The sequence below is a fragment of the Euleptes europaea genome, chromosome 5 (assembly GCF_029931775.1).
Source record: "Euleptes europaea isolate rEulEur1 chromosome 5, rEulEur1.hap1, whole genome shotgun sequence".
Taxonomy (NCBI): Eukaryota; Metazoa; Chordata; class Lepidosauria; order Squamata; family Sphaerodactylidae; genus Euleptes; species Euleptes europaea.
In genome coordinates this window covers 26,906,002-26,918,657 of record NC_079316.1, presented here as the reverse complement: position 1 = coordinate 26,918,657, position 12,656 = coordinate 26,906,002, and positions in this window count along the sequence as shown.

The following is a 12,656-nucleotide window of genomic DNA, read 5'->3' as shown; positions in this document are numbered from 1 at the left end:
CATAGAAGATCACAGGAGTGACTGCTATGAATAGGATGACTGGAAAATAGAGGTCACTTTAAAAATAAGTCCACCTGATAGAAATGCACCAGCGGACCAGTTGCTGGTTGGTATTACACTCTTCCCAATCCTGGTCAGGCAGTCTTAAAATTAAAGTTCTTTCTATCACAAATGCAAGGCAACTGTTGTAAACTAGCTTAGGGTTTTTTCTAGTTTTGTACATAAACATGGCTTCAGCTAGTTGTATCTTTTTTTAAAGGGAAAGCTTAGATTTCTAACATCTGCTTCTTCAAGCACAGAACCCACAATTAATCTAACTTTTAAAAGAAAGCATAACAACATACACATACTAACAATTTGCCTTTGTGGAGCACATCCTAGCATCTATGGAGTCCTCTCTGTCTATGCACTGACTCAGTGGTTCCCAAACTTTTTGAGTCATGGAGCACTTTTCAGGAGAGAAATTCATCACGGAGCACTAATTTTCACCTAGCACCTATATACTAAACTGAATGACAATAGTATTTTTCTTTCCAATCTTTTCACGGAGCACTAGGAGATGTTTTGTGGAGCACCAAGTGCTCGGTGGAGCACAGTTTGGGAACCATTGAACTGGCTGATACTTCAGTCAGTGTTTTGCCAGTTGATCTGTACAGTATTCCTTTCCTGAGTGTACAGCATTCCTTTCCTGGAAGCTTTCAGTTTCTCTTTTAAGGTATGTTTTCTTATTTACCCCTCTTTTGGCAACATGCTCTAGTTTTCTCCTATTAAGTCCCCAGATATGCTGGCCAGAAGTTATTGCATCACATGAACACTTGCCTTTAGACCCTAGCATACATACATACATATGCAGCTTCAATTTCTCGTAAACATTTGTCATAATATGTTCTTTTTAAAAACTTTATGCGCTGCCTTTGGGACAGGAAGCAAAAACCCATATTTAAACAAATGTTCTGCTCTTTTATAGGCACCCAAATTCTTTTTCAGAGCCACACCCATTACATTTGCAAGCCAGCTCCTTTGTTTCCTGTATTTTCGCTGGAAGCTTTCTATGGACAAAATGATACCTTGAAGATTCCTTTTTTTTTTTACTAGCTTGACCCTCTGTGGCAGCAGAGCTGCCTCACTTTCCCGGCACAGAGGTGCCTACAGGAGATGCAGTTCTGCTGCCCTCTCTGCATGCCACAGGGGAGGCGGCTGCCCTCCTCGCCACCCCCCCCCCAATTTTGACCCTGATCACCATGACCCACGTGAAGGTCCCAACCCTTGGGATGAATGTAACCACTGCTCCAAAACATGTCATTTTGCATCACTATGGGCATTAACAAGCTATTATTCCTGAATTTTAAAGATAGATATGCTTTAAATTGAAAATAGGAGGCAAGGATATAGTGACCTGGCCAAGTGATATACTGCTTGTGTAGTGTAATGCCATTTGTTGTGGCATCTGCAAATTCTTGCCGCATTTTTTTTCTTATTCTAAGTAGCTTTTCTGTATCAAAATGACATAAATAATGGTAAAGAAGGACAATCAAAGTATGTGTGTTTTGCTAAATTTTGATTGATTAAAGGCATTAAAAAGATAACTGCCTGCCCAAAACCAGTTTAAACTCGTAGTTCTGCTCTTTAGATTTAGAACTGGTTCTGCGTTGGGACATAAATTGTCCTTATTAAAGGCACAGCCAATTTTTCCAATAGTTAGGAACACACATTCTGTGAATTCCTTAAAAAAAGTATATCTCCCAAAGTATGGTGACAAAGATTATATGGTGCCTCTACAAGAACTGATGTTGTGCTTGTTAGTGCACAGATTTCCTGCTTCAGAACACTTGTTCTTTGTTAAGATGCTCCTCCAGTTTGGACTGATTTCAATAACATCGTCACATTTTTTGTTTTTGTTCAACCCTCCTAGCTACAGACTTTCAAATGGTTGAATTGTTTTGGGGATCCCAAGTCAGAACTCTGCATTATGAGGCAAAGAGAGGTCACCCAACCATACTGTGAACATGACTGAGGGGGGGCAATGGCATCTGTAAATGGGAATCAGTGAGTAGGAAAGGGATTCTTATCCCTTTCGGTATCAGCTGGTTCTACCGTGCCAATGTCCTGGATTGGGAACGCCCATTTTTTGCAGTAATGGATAGTTTGGCCTTTTGGTATTGTATCAGCATGCAAACATACAGTCAGACATTTTAAGATTCTTCTTTGATTTCCTTTAATTTTTCTAAGATGTAAAAAAAATGTATCTAGTAGTAATGGAAACAAACAAGAGATTCTCTTTTCTTGCTTGCTCTTTTCAACATCTGTCAGTAAATCAATATTTTAAGGTTCTCTACATTCCATTAGATTTACAAAAGGCAAAATAATCATTTAAACTAGAAAAAAGTAAGCTTTTTGGGTTATCAGCAGATCTGACATATTGAAAATACCTCCACATGCTACTGAGCCGACTTGTTGAAATTTTGGCAGATGAACTTTACAGTAATGGAATGTCTGTTTTGATATTGCCTTTGAAAGAGGTGTGCATAACTTAAATCTTTTGAGTTTGCTCAGTAAGGATGGGAAACGTCAGGGATAGTTTGCAGACACCCTACATGAGTGTAATGAACTTAATTGGGATTCAATCACTATAAGCTCTTCAATGAGAATATTGCTGATTTTTCATGTGACCAATACTTTTCCTCTTCTCTTTAATTCCTGGTATTTGGTTAATAAGGAGCTTACAATAACTGCTAAAGCATTTATTTACCTTGGACCATTCATATGATCTGTCATATTTATCATATCTGGTCTTATGTATCTGTTTAACAATACTTATTTTCTAACCTGGTTAACAGTTTACCTGGTGTCTACCAAATTTACAAGAAATCCTAAGAATCCTCAGATAAATTTTTTATCTATGCTATTATTCCAACATGATCTAGTACTTCAGGGAAGAAGGAGGAGGAGGAGGACGAGGAGGAGGAGGAGAAGAGTCCGTTTTTATATGCTGACTTTCTCTACCACTTAAGAAAGAATCAAACCGGCTTGCAGTCACCTTCCCTTCTCCTCCCCACAACAGACACCCTGTGAGGTAGGTGGGGCTGAGAGAGCTCCAAGAGAGCTGTGACTAGCCCAATGTGACCTAGCTTGCTTCATGTGTAGGAGTGGGGAAACCAGCCCAGTTCACCAGATTACCATCCACTTCTCATGCGGAGGAGTGGGGAATCAAACCCGGTTCTCCAGATTAGAATACACCACTCCAAACCACCACTCTTAACCACTACACCATGCTGACGTCACAGATTGCAGTAGTAATATTGCTATTTGGGGAAAGTCTAGTCTGCATCCCACTAGATCCTTTGAATCAAGAGTTCATAAAAAAGATCCATCTTAAATTAAGCACATTAACATTCAGCTAATTGTTAAAGATGGCCAAGCCAAAAGATTGTTAGTCACTTTTCATGAATATTTTCAGAGACTCAAAGAGCATCCAACCTTTTGGTAACTGCACTGAAAGGTGGTTAACATGGATGCCTACATAGAGAGGTGTGGTTGTTAGGAAGCGTTGTCCTGTCTCTTGATTTGCGTAATTTCAGTGACCAAAGGCAAGGAACAAATGGTGCAGAGGGAAAGAATTCTTTAATGGTTTTTGCAACCTTGTGCATGCAGCTTTGTCCGTTACTGAAAAGAATCGGAAAGATTCCCCCTGACGAAGATGCACGCGCAACGCATCGGGGTTGCAAACATCATTAAATAATTAATTTCCCTCTGCGCCATTGGTTCCTTTGGTTTGCCTTGGTGCAGACCCCTTCTCTTCTTCAGTAATTTCAGTGACACCATGACATCACCAGGAGATCTATATAGTGCTGTGATGTTATATTTACTGTGTAACCCTTGATTTTCTGGGATAAGTCTGGGAAGAAAACCTAACGAGGAAAAAAATTGCATAAAAGCAGGGAAAGAGAAATGAACAACAGCGAACAGGCTACAAAACGTGGCAATTGAAGAGGCTTTGGAAAATATCTCCTCCATCCAAAAAAACAATAGGCTATTGTCAGGGTTTGGTTACAGGGATTTGTTAGCCCTGTGTTGAAAGATCTTCACTGGCTGCCCATTTCAGGGCACACTGCCCATTTCAAAGTGCTGTTTCAGCAGCAAAATCATTGGCTAATACTGATCCAAATGTAACCCTCGCTGTAGCAAAAATTTTATCTATGGCTTTTAATGATACTTCCTTGTAACTGTATATTCTGGATTTTGTATTTCTGTATGTTCGCTTATCTCTGTATTACCAAGTTTATTGAATTTGTTTTGCTCATGACCTGTTAGTCTGCGAGCATAAAGGACAGAAATAAAGGAAAAGGAACCCTGTTTTATTTTGCTGCTACAGACAAAATAAAGGAAAGTTCTGTTTCTTAACTTAACTCTCTGGCTTAGAGACAGAGTACTTGAAGGACCTCGTCCCCTACTGTCCATCCCATCAGTCAAGATCATTTAAGATCTCCCACAGCCTGCTCTCCATGCCAGAGCCTGCAGTGATGGCACCACTGTAGAATTCCCTCCCCACTGAGGTTCTCCATACACTGACTGTATTTATTCCCTTTCAGGCACCAGAATAAAACATTCCTTTTCACCCAGGCTTTTAATTAGTGGTTGATCTTGCAAAACGGTTTTACAGTCTGCTTAAGTCTGTTTTGAGACTTTTAAAAGGTGTTGACTGTTTTATTCTGCATTTGCACACTTCATTTTAAAAAAATGATCTGTTAGTAGTCTGTTAACTAATAATTTTTTAAAAACATTTACTGTTGTTGTTTATCCCAGTTCACTTGTAAGTTGCCTCAAGCAGGTTCTGGTGAGGTGGCATAGGAATCTTCTAAATAATTAAACAGTTCTTTCAGGCACAACATTAATTGTCCAAACCATTGGTTCCCAAACTTTTTGAGTCATGGAGCACTTTTCAAGAGAGAAATTCATCACAGAGCACTAATTTTCACCTAGCACCTATATGCTAAACCGAATGACAGTAGTATTGACAATGGAAGGTAGTTTAAGCATCTGGACATGTTAAACATCAAGTTATATTTCATGCAAAAAAATTATTTTCTCCACTAATCTCACTACATACAAAAAACAACAATAAACATAAATAGGGCCAATATGATGGGCGACAGACAGCAAACTTTGAGTTTGGCGCAATGAACGCTGACTAGCCCTTTATAGTTACTGCTTCACAGCACACTGCAGGAGCTAAATAATTTCTGCTCAATATATACCTACACACAGTTTATGGCCACAAAAATTAACAGTTTTGAGATCTTGTCACATTTATTTTATTTATTTTTCTTTCCAATCTCTTCATGGAGCACTAGGAGATGTTTCGTGGAGCACCATGTGCTCTGTGGAGAACAGTTTGGGAATTGCTGTTCTAAATTATAAATGTTCTTATCATATTCATCAGTTATACTCACAATTTTCTGGCACCTGCTAAATTTGCACATAATATATCACTTACTTATAACAAAGATGGCTAACCGGTCTAACAAAATTTAGAATATGTTTATTATGCAAAGCCTACTTGAACACTTGAAGGCTAAAATTAATGCCATTGGGATCAAGCTAGCTAGTGAAAAGTCACCTGAAAATCCTGCATATACCAGCTCCCAGTCATTCACAATGCACTGACCCCCACACACCTCAGGGAACTGAGAGTAAGCGTGGTGTAGTGATTAAGAGTGGCGGACTCTAATCTGGAGAACCAGGTTTGATTCCTCGCTCTTCCACATGAGCAGCGGACTCTAATCTGGTGAACCGGGCTTGTTTCCCCACTCCTACATATGAAACCTGCTGGGTGACCTTAAGCTAGTCACAGTTCTCTCCAAAGTCTCTCAGCCCCACCTACCTCACAAGGTGTCTATTGTGAGAAGGGGAAAGGAAGGTGATTGTAAGCTGCTTTGAGACTCCTTAAAGGCAGAGAAAAAGCAGGGTATAAAAACAATTCTTCTGCTTTAAGCTCCATTGGGAAAAGCTACAAGTACACCATCAGTAAATGTTTAGCCACACAGCCCATGTGTGCTGTATGGTCTAGATCTGAATGAGTTCCCCATGCACGTGAAAATTAAGGTTCAAAAATTGCTGGGACTTCCATGGGGCTGGAACATCTGGTCAGTACCTAGGGCAGACCCAGTACCAATGTTGTGTGTAAGGTCCTAAACTAGATTTTCTTTCATTATTGACTAACAATCTACGCCTAAGCTGTATTGACTAAATGAAGACTGCCATTAAATTCAGATAATAGACAAGTCACTCTGCTCTCCAAACAGTTCTAATTAAGGAACAACTTTTTCATCCATTCTTCTCTAGTGCTATGTCAGCTTCTTTGAAACTTTTAGAATATCAGTTAAGTGGTGTCATAGCTAACATCTTATCTGCATGAAGTTTTGCATGATAGTTGTCAAACTCCTTCTCTTTCTATACCAGATGCCATTTCAAATATGCCTCCGTGAAATTCTTACATCATATTTTGATTTGCTTTTTTAAACAAGTTGCCCATTGTATCTGAGAGCTTACCTCCTCTCTGTATGCACCTGACAATCTTGCACTGGAGCATTCACTAATGTTGCATATGTTCTGTTTGTGCTGTTCTTTCCCAACCTCGAAGGCAAATAAAATTCTGAAAGGATAGAGGAATAAGAAGCAGCAGGCTACAGTGCAGGATTTCAAAAGTTGTCTATGTAACAATCTTGTCAACAGAACTAATACGTCGCTTCGCATGGTTCCAGTATCTGTGTCCATCTGTTTGACTGCTTCTGCAGAAAGCTTCTGATGTCTTGTTTGAGAACAGATACCGAATCTGACTTTCAAGCCTGTGAAATACAATTTTCAGTTCTCCACTTTGTGGTTAAACTGTCTTTGACTTCTGACCATTTCCCTGGATAGTTATTTCTTAGCTGTCTATCATCGTTTTCAGTCTGCCGGGGATGGAATTACTGGCATTGAGACTATGCGGACCTGAGCTTGAAAATGTTCCTTATATCCCTCTGGACAGGATAGGGGATCTAATATGCTGTATTATTCCTTTGCGACCTGTAAACCAGGGATATACCAAAACCCTTGATAGCACAGATCTCACAAATTATTATTGTGACCACAGAAATTTCCACAGAGAGAGTTAATAATGACAGCTTGTATGACTGGGATTTACAAATGGGGAGGAGAACAATGTACGGTAATTGGGCTGCTCTGGGCGGCCAGTAGAAGGCGTGGTACCAAAGACATCAGGGGTGAAGAAAGTGATCTCTAGGTAAGTGTTTGTCACCTCCTGGGAAGTACGGTAGCTTAATTCTTTGGATCAAAAGGGGGAAATGAACTGGGGACTGGAATTTTGAAAAGAAAAGAAAAAGGATGAGTTTGGCAATTTAACTGCTGGCCAGCTGACAAGAGTTGAGGGTTGTTAGATTATGGTTAGAGAAGAAGAAGAAGAGTTGGTTTTTATACCCTGCTTTTTCTCTACCTTTAAGGAGTCTCAAAGCGGCTTACAATTGCCTCTCCCACACGCAGCAGGCAGCTTGTGATGTAGGTGGGGCTGAGAGAGGTCTGAGAGAATTGTGACTAGCCAATGGTCACCCAGCAGGCTTCATGTGGAGGAGTGGGGAATCAAACCCAGTCCTCCAGATTAGAGTCTGCCACTCTTTACTACTACACCATGCTGGTTTAGGAGGTCTGCTCGTTAGGCAGGGATTCCATTCTGGACTTAAGGTATTTTGAAGATCGGTAGGGTTTGGGTGTTGTTCTTGTCAAAACAAGTTAATAGTTAAAAACTGCTGCCTTTCTGTTCCACATTATAAGTCTGGATTAGTCAAACAAGGCATCTGTTTTCCAGCTGTTAAGCTTTTTCAGGTCCCAGCTCTCCAGTAACTTTGTTACTGTAATATAGAGAAGGCTGGAGAAAAGGAAAACAAAACAGCCAAGCCGCACATACCACTGAAATACACCTGCTTTCTTAGTTGTTTTCATCAAGCCTGCTGGGTGATTCCTTCAAGCCTACAGTCTCCTCATAATAGGCCAGCAGAATGCCGGGTAGCCCCCTGAGTCCAGGCATTGTCCTCATTGAGAACTAAAAGAATAAATAGTCCTCAAAGCCTCAATTACAAAGTACATTTTAAAAAAGAAGTTTGTGTGTATATATCTTTATATCAGGCTGAGGAAGCTACTTTTTGTAGTGAAAACGCTGGAATACGCCCGGAGCCGCGTTACCATCTGTATCTCCATTGCCTGAAGACACATTGACATTGATATTGACTAAAATATGACTCTATGTCTTACATGAACTTTTTTGCACTTATTATCAGCAACTCCAGCTGATTTTTTTCTTGACATTGTTATTTCCTTGCTTTGTAATCCTTGTTGCTTAGCTTCATTTGTACATTTATTTCTTTGTAATATAGTTACAGCCTTCGCTGTTTTGCTGCCTGCTATCCATTGCTTATTGTCTCATTCAATTTTGCCTACTACTGTTTTATTTGCATCATTACTATTTACAGTAGAGTGAGTTATTGGCATAACTTCCAGGTACCAGCTGGAGATCTCCTGCTATTACAACTGATCTCCAGCTGATAGAGATCAGTTCACCTGGAGAAAATGGCTGCTTTGGCAATTGGACTCTATTGTATTGAAGCCCCTCCCCAAACCCCGCCCTCCTCAGGCTCCACCCCAAAAACCTCCCACAGGTGGCAAAGAGGGACCTGGCAACCCTACTATGGCAATCTAAGGATTAACCTCCTACTCCCCAATATAATAATCTCCAGCAAACTGTATCTGGGCTCTGCTCCTAACAATAAATAAATAAATACATTCTCCTTGTAAACTAGATCTGGCTTACAACTATACTGTTTTGCATTGCTGTGTCAGGGTTTCCTCCTAAAATCTGTGCATGTGCAGTTTTTGCTATTAACTTGGGCTTATCCTAAATTAATTTTAAAAAATACAACATGGGGATTCTCTCAGATTTGCAGAACCATAACTCATAGCTGTAGCTCACCTCATTTTGCAGCTTTGCAAAATCTACACATGAGCAAATCTTTGGCTCTTAGATACAGGGTTCACTAGCCACCTCCTTACTTGTGTGTATTGATGATCCTGGATTAAAATCATCACACTGCATATGGTATGTGATAAATATGTTGAAGCACTTTCGAAGGCAATTGCTACAGCTAACTAAATCTGTCACAATATCGGAAGTACTTAATGTCTCTTATATTTATGTAGGAAATGTTAAAAGTATGCTACATATCTGTGGGGGGTGGGGATAGACATAGCTGTCCCTGGCTAAATCAAACAGTGGAACTAGAAAACATAATGCAAATTTTTTTTCTGATGATTGCACCAAATTGGAAGATTGACATGGTGTTTTTATCCCAGTGTATACAAAAATGAGACTGCTGTTTAAAATTATGGATTAAAAAAAACATTACTGCAAAAAAAATCAACGGGCAATAACTGTTAAGAAATGAAGACCTATTATTTTTGAAGAAGAAAATGAGGAGCCACTAGATGGAGCACTTGTGATTCTGAAATGAAATATCAGGCCATAAAGAGCTTAAAAGACATGGGGTGGGGGCTATTTTGCCTATCAGTCTCCGGATATATTAAAAAGAAGGACCCCATATGCCCTGAAGACTGTCCCTTTTCTTCTTTTCCTTGATATATTTCTCTAGTTCCTCTTGGGCGAGGTCATTCCTGCCATCCCGCATACTTGGGGAAGTTGCTACCTAGCTAAGGTCTTTTAGGCTTGCCACATTTTAGCATCTGTTAATATTAATTTGACTGTGTAATAGACATCTTGATGATTCATATGAAGCTGCTGACTGCATCATTATGATAAGACCCACCCCCCAACATTCAGTAAGCAACCTAGAGAAGACGTATGCACAAGGGTAGCCATGTTAGTTTATCGTGGCAAAATAAAAGTCCAGTGGCACCTCAAAGACTAATAACATATATTTCAAAGTGAGCTTTCCTGAGTAACAGACCACATCATCTGATAGACATGTGAAGGGAAATCATGCTGGGAAATCTTATGGGAAGTTTGGGGGGAGGGGAGACAAGGCTTGATGTGAATTACATCATGAGTCTTTCAAGTGTAAATCCCAATGTAAGGGGAAAAGGAGGAGCTAGGGTTGCCAGGTCCCTTCCTGCCATCAGCGGGAGGTTTTTGGGGCGGAGCCTGAGGAGGGTGGGGTTTGGGAGAGGGACTTCAGTGCCATAGAGTCCAATTGACAAAGCGGCCATTTTCTCCAGGTGAACTGATCTCTGTTGGCTGGAAATCAACTGTAATAGCAGGAGATCTCCAGCTAGTACCTGGAGGTTGGCAACCTTAGGAGGAGCCGATGTAGGAAATCTAGATGTGTGTCCTGTAAAAGTAGCCCCTATGCTTGGCACAACTGCCACAGCCTCATGTTATTCTTCTCCCTTCCCTGTAATTTTTGTCATACTTACGCAAACGCAAACTGAAATAATACATCATCGGAAAACACACTGTGATGACGTCACAACAGGTTTGGGAGCTGCCACCAAAATAGAGACTTTCAGTCTACATTTAATGGGCTACCTGATTGGCGTTATAGCCAGGCTACATAGAAAGCATTTCAAAACATATGAAAAGAGTGGGCAGGAATAAAACTGGACCTACTAAATAGTCCAGGCACTTCCCCTGCGGCCCTCCTCAGAATGACACATATCATTTAATTTACAATGGCAGTAATTAACCCTTGTCAATTACAGTGTAGTTAGTCAGTGACTGAGTGTCTAATTGACATTGATAATTAACTTTTCACACCATTAAGTAAGATGTGATTTAGTTTTTCTGCACACCACTGAATAAGTCATTTGACCCAAAGTGGACAGAGCAATCAGTTTATAACATGTTTATTTAATAACGGTAGTACAATAACTGAATGATATATAACTATTCATCTTTTTTTGAAAAAATGTTAATGTGTGGGACAGGTAATGAAAGTCTACTATGACTGTTGTCTGCAGGAGCAGATTGGGTTTTTTTCCAAATACGCCTGTTAGTATTCCTGATGTTGAAAATGAATCTCAAAGGTACACCACAGATTATCTTATTTGTGAGAAGCTACGAAGCTACTGAAGGATGGGTTCATCAGAAATGATGCTTCTTTGAGAACATTCTACGTTTTCTTCTTCAGTTGCTGCTGCTTCACTGTGGGAGGAAGAGGGACAAGGAGAAAGAAAGTACTTTGGATTGGATCTCACTGAAAATCACCTCTTCCTCCAACTGCAACCCCAAATGTCCTCCCACATGCTGCTCCGGGGGGGGGGGATCCACAGGAACAGTATCAGGTCTGCGGAGAGAGGGGAGAATCAGCCAAAACGGCCAGTCCCCTCCTTCAGTAAAAATCATCAGGATTCAGCCAAGAAGCTGAAGTTTTAATAGATAAGTAGAGCCCAGCTGAGTCAAACTAGCTGTCCATCTAGTTCAACATACTGTTTCACACAGTGGCCAACCAGTTGCCCTGAACAGGTAGCAAACAGGGCATAGAGGCCTTCTCCTGATGCTGCCTCCTAGCACTGGTATTCAGAGGTTTGCTGCCTCTGCAAATGGAGGTTTCCTTAACTCACCACAGCTAGTAGCCATTGATGGACTTCTCCATGAATCTGTTCCTTTTAAAGGCATCTGTGCTCATGGCCATCACTACCTCCACTGGCAGTGAATTCCACAGTTTAATTACTCACTGAGTAAAGAAATATTTCCTTTTGTCTATCCTAAACCTACTACCCATTAACTTCATTGGGTGCCCCTGACTTCTAGTATTATGGGAGAAGGGAGAAAAAGCTCTCTCTATCCACTTTTTTTATCCCATGCATACTTTATAAACCTTTATCATGTCCCCCACCATCTTTTTTCTAGACTGAAAAGTCCCAGCTGCTCCAGCCTTTCCTAATAGTGCTGCAGCCCCTTGATCATCTTGGTTGCCCTCTTCTGTATTGTTTCCAGCTCTGCAATATCCTTTGTGAGATATTGCAACCAAAATTGCCCACAGTACTCCAAAAGTGTACCTGGCACCGATAGTTTTTTGCAACTTGTACAGAGGGCAGTTTCAAAATCTGATCAGGGATCACATCTAGCTGTCAGCCGGAGACCCTGTTTTGTTGCTGCCCCCAAGCTGCAGTTTCATGTGCCCTTCTCAGGGAGATTTGCAACATCATTTCATAACAAAGCCCTATCCAGTGCCTTATTGGAGCCATCAGATGGAAGCAGCCATTAAAAAAAAGCACCCATTGTGTTAATAGTAATCAAAGTGAATGGAAGCCGTACCTGCATGGAAAATCCACATATTGGCCAAATCACACAATATGGCAACCAGTTGTATCAGCTGCATTGGGGGAACCCACACATTGCTGATATGCACAGCTGGTAAGCTCCTGCTCCACTTGAATGGAATAGCAATGTAACATCTGCAGGAGGCTAGAGTTAAGCCGATTAATATAATCATTCCCTTTCCTTGGGGTATTCTGGGAAGAGTAATACGGTATGATGAACTAGGGATTGTTCAAAAGAACTCTCGGGACCTCCCACCTAACTAACATTCCCATGATTCTTTGGAGAAATTGCTAGTAAACTGATATAAGTTAGCCAGTGACTAATATCTCCT